The sequence below is a fragment of the Lissotriton vulgaris genome, chromosome 1_1 (assembly GCF_964263255.1).
Source record: "Lissotriton vulgaris chromosome 1_1, aLisVul1.2, whole genome shotgun sequence".
NCBI lineage: Eukaryota > Metazoa > Chordata > Amphibia > Caudata > Salamandridae > Lissotriton > Lissotriton vulgaris.
Genome location: NC_141685.1, coordinates 225,472,827 through 225,480,708, shown reverse-complemented (window position 1 = coordinate 225,480,708; position 7,882 = coordinate 225,472,827). Strand labels below are relative to the sequence as shown.

The 7,882-nt window shown below is 48.8% G+C and overlaps 2 non-coding genes across 2 annotated transcripts; one reads left to right on the top strand and one right to left on the bottom strand.

The window, feature by feature from the left end:
- Positions 1–2,631: 2,631 nt before the first annotated feature.
- Positions 2,632–2,704, bottom strand: TRNAM-CAU (transfer RNA methionine (anticodon CAU)). Its single transcript has one exon. It is a non-coding gene; the product is annotated as a tRNA-Met (tRNA).
- Positions 2,705–3,791: 1,087 nt separating this feature from the next.
- On the top strand, positions 3,792–3,864 carry TRNAV-UAC (transfer RNA valine (anticodon UAC)). The gene has a single exon. It is a non-coding gene; the product is annotated as a tRNA-Val (tRNA).
- The last annotated feature ends 4,018 nt before the right edge of the window (positions 3,865–7,882 follow it).

Genomic DNA, 7,882 nt, shown 5'->3' with positions numbered 1-7,882 from the left:
CTCAAATGACCAGCTGCCAATTGGTCATACATTAGACAAATTATAGCAAAAAATGAGAGGCAACAAAAAAAGGCCAAAGTACGAGAGACAAAGAGTTATACATAGGACCAAAGGAAACAAGATGATTCGGCCCCTGCTTGTGGTTTCCTTTTTTATTCCATTCCTCTTCAAGGATCACAGGCAAACGCAGCCAACACGTTTCACCTGAACATTATCGTGTAGTTCGTATAGTACCCATGCAGTACCTGCATGTTTGGATAACATAAACTGTGTGATTGGTGGTAGACTGGTTCCGTACACCCTCACCGAGAAATGTTAGCCTATTTGCATTTAGCAATCTCACTGTGTCACTAGTGTCTCCTCTTATCAGGGAGATATTAGTTTCTGGCAACCTTAGAACATGACAACCCTGATCCATCAAGATTGTGGAAACAATGTACTACTTTTCGCTCAGTCACTCGTACTCACTTAGTTTATCTCAGAGATAAACAGAATAAACAGTCTGGGCATTTCAATAAGGGTTTATTGAACAGTTGTTATTCTCGTGTAAAATATAGGACTTGCAATAACCATTAGATAGTAGCAGAGATAGATGATTGGCAGTACAGTGAATATAAAAGGATAGTACAGTTCTACCATCTTGCAATAAGCATGAATAAATACATGACTATAAAATGCATGATAAAAGTGCTCGTACTCCTACGATGCCTATCTAGATGTACCTAAGTGCACCTAGCATGTGAGCTGGTGTGAAGCCAAGAATCCCTCTAGAAACCCTTCTAGGATTTAGTCAAACCCCATTACCTGAAGAATGTAGGAGCGCATCCTGGTCTCAAGTTGGACACCTCATGAGGGATGTTCAGACCACTGTCAGCTGGAGTGTCCGCATGCAGGAGCCTCGGCGTCTCTGGTCAGTGTGTCGGCCTGGAAGTCTCGGTTCCCTCTACCAACCCGAGCAAGAGGTGCTGTATTTATACAAAAAGTATCTAGGGTTACTTAGTCCCTTGTTTCAGGTATTAGCCATTGTTGGATTTGAGGATGACGTATGGGATGTAGATATGGAGCGGAAGGTGGTGTAGCCCCAGTCTGGTATTAGCCATTGTTGGATTTGAGGATGACGTATGGGACGTAGATATGGAGCGGAAGGTGGTGTAGCCCCAGCCTGGTTTCTAGGAACTCTTATGAATATTCATTCATACTGTGTGAGTCTATTGATGGAGTTATGGGACTCTATTGTTTAGGAGAAACCCTCCTTCTGCCCCCAGGACTAGAACTAGGTAAAAGGTTCAATCCTAAAAAGGCTTGTTAAAGTGTAATGTAGGGGAGGTAATGTAGGTGAGGGGGTATGATGTTACCCAGGCCTATATTCGGGTACCTATATAAAACATAACAACATGGGCTTCCTCAGGGCAATATTGTGTGAAACTATGTTCTAATTACATATTCTAAAAGGCACAGTGCACAATCTAGTACTGTGTTCTCAACTATACAACCAGTGTTAGTAGTGCTAAAGTAGATCTCAATAATGATTCAATCATGGTACCATAAATCATGGGTCTACGAGCAGAATGTCTCAAATAACGCCCTTTTCGGGGATGTGGGTTTCCAGGACCGCAGTGTCTCGTTTAGGTGTTGCAAAAGACACACAGTTTATGTTTATCATATAAAAATACTTTCGTTTTACATGCAGGTAGAGTCGCAACGTTTTAGAAAAAATACCAGTCATTTGTTTCTGTTTTGGACCAGCCAACATGTGGCAAGTGAAAAAGTATTCAAGCAGAAGGGTCAGGGTTCTTTTGTAAGATGGAAATTGTCCTTCTGCTTGCTCTAATATTCACTCTAAAACGATTTCAACAGTTCTCAAATTCTTAGGGACTGATTTGTGCAATAGCAGCTGCTACCGTAGCCAGGTGGGTGGGCTGGTGAGGGGGTGGGGGTGACAACGAAAAATATCAAAAATAAAACCACTTACCCAAGCTCACCTGAGCCTAACACAATGATGCAATCCCCAGTTGTGATTGGTCTGAGCGGCGTGGTTCGCCGTGGGAGGCTTTGCACGTGTAATGCAGCCTGGTGGGGAAGATGCAAAGTGCGCCAGACTGTTTGGCCATCCCAAGAGGGCCGCCCAAGCAGGCGTGCACACTTAGGGAGTGTAAAACACCCCTCCCCCTGCTCTGGCCAGCCCTGCTAGCCCCGAGAACCACTCACTTCAATAGGGAAACTCGAAGGATAATACCAATAATTACTATCATTTCATATTTCCTTTTGTTCAGTTGGGCGGTGCTCCCTCGCCTTAGCGGTGGAGCCGCCACTGGTTTGTGTAAGTATCTACTGTTTTAGATTTAAGTTTCAGAAGGGAATAATTACCAATGTTATTGCTGCTCCTGATAATTTTTCCGGCCAGGACAGTCCAGGCCATGTGGAAATGCAAAGCAGGTTAATAATTGCAACAGGAGCTTCAAAATTCCCTGGAACAGGTGTTTTTGGGCAGATTGTTACCATAGGGTAATTGGGTCCAGCAAGGTCCGAGTTCATGGTCACTCGCATTATTCACCACTGGAGTAAAAAAACAATTTGAAAAGTTACATTAAAAAATAACAACACGTACAGAAGTCCTTTCACCAAAATACGTGCCCTCTGTGAGGCTCGAACTCACGACCTTCAGATTATGAGACTGACGCGCTGCCTACTGCGCTAAGAAGGCTCTGACATCTTGGGCAATGACTTCTTTTTAAGAGTCAGAAACAGCTATGTGGGTCTCGGGTTTTGCTGTTTTTTATATCCATATAAATGTGATTGTGAACTCGTACATCCCGTTATCAATGCCACTGTTGCAACGTCATACTCTTCCCAAGCCGCCCACCGACTATACGCTCATAAATTAACGTGATAAATACACACTCTGCAAACCCTGGCACTGTCCAAGCTGGCTCTGCTGGGACACTTGCCTTGATCGTTGTTACAGACACTGGAGCCGGAGAGACCATCGGATCTGCAGCTCCTTTTGTGGCCACGGGAGGCGGCACTGAGCCGTGCACAGACTCGGGTGGGGGCGCTGCACGGCTGCAGGGGTCACTGGTGCAGACCCGTGCACTGGCAGCCAGCGCTCACGACCTGCACTTGTGCACACCAGTCACACCGGTGCTCGCTCAGCCTTGCACGGGTGGCTGCAGCCCTCCCCTGTAGCACGAGCAGGCGTGTTACACCTGTATTAATGCTGAGATGAGGAGCCTCTGTCACACCAGCATTAATGCTGAGATGAGGAGCATCTGTTACACCAGCATTAATGCTGAGATGAGGAGCATCTGCTATATCAGCATTAATGCTGAGATGAGGAGCATCTATCACACCAGCATTAATGCTGAGATGAGGAGCATCTGTTACCCCAGTATTAATGCTGAGATGAGGAGCACCTGCTATATCAGCATTAATGCTGAGATGAGGAGCATCTATCACACCAGCATTAATGCTGAGATGAGGAGCATCTGTTACACCAGCATTAATGCTGAGATGAGGAGCATCTCCTCACGGTTCTCTTTGTTCGGGAACTTGACGCTTTGAAGCCTCTCCAAGTTTTCTTCTGCTTTTCTCTGTTTTCGTTTCTTCTTCCTATGTAATCGGATTTTCTCTCTCCGCTCCAGTCTCCCTTCACGTGGACTACATGTTTTACTAAAATGCTGACTATTCTCTGTTTTTTTTGTCGTGAAGGTGAAATGACTGAAATATAGGAGGGAAATCAGTACACAATGAGAGCAGGAAAACAAAGAACGAGCAACAAATTAGCCATCGGAGGTCTCATAGTGTAGTGGTTATCACGTCTGCTTTACACGCAGAAGGTCCTGGGTTCGATCCCCAGTGAAACCAAGTGATATATTTTTTAAACTGGTATACATTTATAAATATAAAGCACGGAGCAATTTACGGAGCAAAATATATAACTAAAACAAAACAAAAATAATAAAAGTGTACTACATCGAACAACCATAAAGCAATGGAGCGGTCGGTCTTTCATGGTGGAGCTGTTAAGTGATGGGATGGGGGCTAGAAGTTAAATACCCGAGGGGACCTTGATAGATAACTAATCAATGAACACTATTATATGTAAAAAAAACAAAGCATATATTTAATGAGTCTACAAATGTCCTTTGGAATCCATAGGTCAGGCAGGGTCTTGGAGGGCCAGATGACCTAGGAGGCATTGTTTTTTTTTTTTTTTAATGAAAGAGGTAGGGTGTTGTTTTATAATTTATTTGTAGAGCGCTTTGTATGAAGAAGCTTCTTGGCGCTTTATGAGGACACACTCTTAAAAACGAATAATGACCAGCTGGAATATACTGGATTATTAAGAAGTGAGGTTTTTAGTTGAGAGAAGAGTTCCGCCGTTCGGCTGCTGTAAAGAGGAGGGTCTCGATATGGTCCTAGTAGGTGTGGTGGGCCGGTGCAAGGCCCGACACGTTGCCTCCCGATCCCAGAATAAGGGACGCAGACGCAGTATGTATGGGTTAGCCGGAAAGACCCCGAGCGGTCTTCCGCCTTGTTTATTTATACCCCGGCGCGAGCCCGCCCTGGGGTATGCGTGGATGTTTGTAAAGTGGCAACATTGTTTGGGAGAGCCCGGGTGGCTCTCTACATCCCTCCTTCAATTTAGTCCGTTTTTTCAAATATACCTTCACCTTACGGCGATGTCCATGCAAAGTCTCGCAGCCCCTGGCTGGGGTCTGGGTTAGGTCGCAGGCTGTATCTCTGGCTGCGTGCAAGTGGAGACGCCACCACCCCAGAGGGGGCTGCTGCCACATTCTCACTCCGGGAGACTGGCCTTGGGCTGCTGGGCTCGGCCCTGATGTTTTAAATTGCCCCCCGGGGTGAGTTTTCTCCATCTTGCCTGGCCAGAGGTGATCTTGAGAACGAGACCTCAGTATCCTGACCAAACTCCTCCCTAGCCTCTTGGTCCTCCATTGCTCTTCGGGCCTCCTGTGGTATTGACGTCTTCTTGAAACAGGACACGTTGCGGGTGACTAGTTGTCTGCCTCGCCGGGCGGTGACCATGGTGCCTTGAACTTGAACTTCTGGTTCGTACAGGGTTTGGAACTACCAGCCCGGGTGTCGGTCCCGAACCACCATGGTGTCCCCTACTTGCAACGACGGCTCTTGGGCGTGTCTGGCCCCACTCGCTTTTCGATTGGTGGTTCGCCTCTGAGCTTGAATGGCCTCGTCGTTCCTGTCTTCGGGCCTCCACGTGTGGTCAGTCGAGATGCTGTCTCGGGGTGCTCTCTTGAATAGCGCATGTGCAGGAGCACATTTTGTTGTACTGTGTGGCGTTTGCCGATATGTCCCTAGGAACTGGTCAAGAGCAGCTTCAGGATCCTCCCCACCGTCCACAGCAATCCTCAGAGCGTGGTTGAGGGTCCTCATCAGTCTTTCTACCTCCCCATTTGCCTGGGGCCATAGTGGGGTGATCTTCCGGTGTGCAATGTGGAGGTTCTGGAGTTAGTTTTGAAATTCTCTCCCTTGAAACGGCGGTCCATTGTCTGATTTTATTTCCTCCGGGAGCCCCATGGTGGCGAATATGCGATTCAGGGCCTTCTTGACCTGGGGAAACGCAGTGGAGGATATTATCTCCACTACCGGGCACTTAGAGAATGAGTCGACCAGGACGAGTGTGTGTCGGCCATCTGGGAAACTCCCGAAGTCAATGCTGAAATGGGTCCACGGCCTCCGGGGGGCCTCTTCTGTTTTCACCGGCGCTGGCACTGGTTTGGTGCCGGTGATGGTGCAGGCGTGGCAGGAACGCACCATCTCGTCTACCATGCTGTCCATTGCTGGGAACCAGACCTTACTTCTCAGGCGTGCTTTTGTTTTGGCCATACCCTGGTGCCCCACGTGTGCCAGCGCCAGCATCCTTGGCTGGAGATTTTCAGGAATCACGATTAGGTGTCCTCTTAGGACAACTCCTTCATCACCCACACTCAGCTCACTCCTGACCTGCCACAGTTGTTGGCGCATGTGGCTGACTTCCGCTCGAAGGTTTTGCGCTCCGTCTAGGAAGTGGGCCCATTTGTTTCCCTCTAGAGCATGGCCGACTCTGGACAGCGTTTCATCCACCGCAGTTGCTTCTCCAATCTCTTTCAGTGTCACTGTTTCTGGGCACGCCGCCTGCGAGATCATATGGACGAACGCCTCGGCTCCCGTTCTGTCTTCTAGCGGGTGGATCGGGTGGGTGTTGTCCGGATGTCGGGATAGGTAGTCAGCTGGGTTTTGTGCCCCAGCTTGAAGACAATCTTGAAATTATATCCTTGCAGCTGGACAGCCCAGCGTTCAATCCGTGGGGGTGAGAGCCTGGCAGATCCTGCGAACAAAGGCAGCAGTGGTTTGTGGTCCGTCACAAAGCTGAATTCTTGACCGCACAGGTATAGGTGGAAGTGGCTACACGCCCACTTTATTGCGAGTGCTTCACGTTCGATTTGTGCGTATCGGCTTTCCGTGTCAGACAGAGCTTTGCTGGCGTACGCCACTGGCTTCCACACCTCCATGTTCTTGTAGAAGCATCGCTCCAAGGCCTACCGGGCAGGCATCGACTATGAGCTCCGTTTTGCGACGGGGTTGGAAGTAAGCCATTGTTGTCGTGTCTAAGAGACTTGCCTTTATGTCCTGAAATGCTTTGTTGGCCACTACTGTCCATTCCCATTTGTGATCTTGCCGCATGAGCGCTCTTAGTGACTCCGCCAGAGCAGCCATGTTAGGGATGAAACGGCCGCAGTATGTTGCCATTCCCAGGAAGCTCCGCACTTCAGTGGGGTTCCACGGGGTGCTGGCGGCCTTGATTGGTACTGCTTTCTTGGGGTCTATCTTCAGGCCCTCTCGTGTGAAGGTGTATCCGAAGAAGTCGATGGACTCCTGGTAGAAAGAGCATTTCGATCAACGCAGGGTCAGTCCACTGTCCACCAGTCTCTGCAGGGTGGCCCTCAGATGTGCGTGGTGTTCCTCTAGGGTCGCAGAGTATACCAGGATATCGTTGCTCAGGTTGATTACTCCACTCAGCCCTGACAGTACTTCGCGTATGGCATTTTGGAATACCTCCGCGGCTGAGGACACGCCAAAACTCAGTCTCTTATACCGACGTAGTCCTACATGGGTGGAGAATGTGGTTATGTATCAACTCGCTGGCTCCAGTTAAAGTTGATGGTATCCCGAGTTGAGGTCCAGCTTCGAGAACCATTTTGCCCCATTTAGGTCGGCCACTATGTTGTCCATTGTTGGTGTGATGTGTTGTTCCCTTTTTATAGCCACGTTGGGTAACCTCATATCCACACATAGTCTGATGGCTCCTGGTTGCTTCGGTTTGGGCGCTACTACTAGTGGGGACACCCAAGGGGTCGGGCCCGACACCTTCTCTATCACCCAGAGGTCTTCCAGCTTCTGGAGTTCCGCCTCCACCTGGGGTCTCAGATTGAATGGCACCTGCCTATGTCTCAGGGCGACGGGCCGCACCGACGAGTCGATGTGAAGCTTGAACTTTTTTCCTTTTAGTTTCCCCAGGCTGTGGAATAGTTCGGGGAATTACTTCAGCAGGGTGTCTGCATGGGCTTGATGCACCTGGTTTGCAAAGAATACGAGACCTAAGTCTTCTGCGGTGTGGCAACTCAACAGGGTGCCTTCTTCCCTTCGGTGATGTGAAAGCATGTCTTGGTGGAGTACTCCCCATTCACGACGGTTGTCTCTATAACGCCTCTGAATGGTAGCGGGTCCGTCCCGCCGTAGGTGTATATCCGGACATTGGACGACACGTGAGGGGGTTTGGGTGACATCTTGTCACACTGATCTGAGTCCATCATGTTTACCAACGCTCCTGTGTCGATGAGAGCTCTCACTTCGGTCCCCTCTC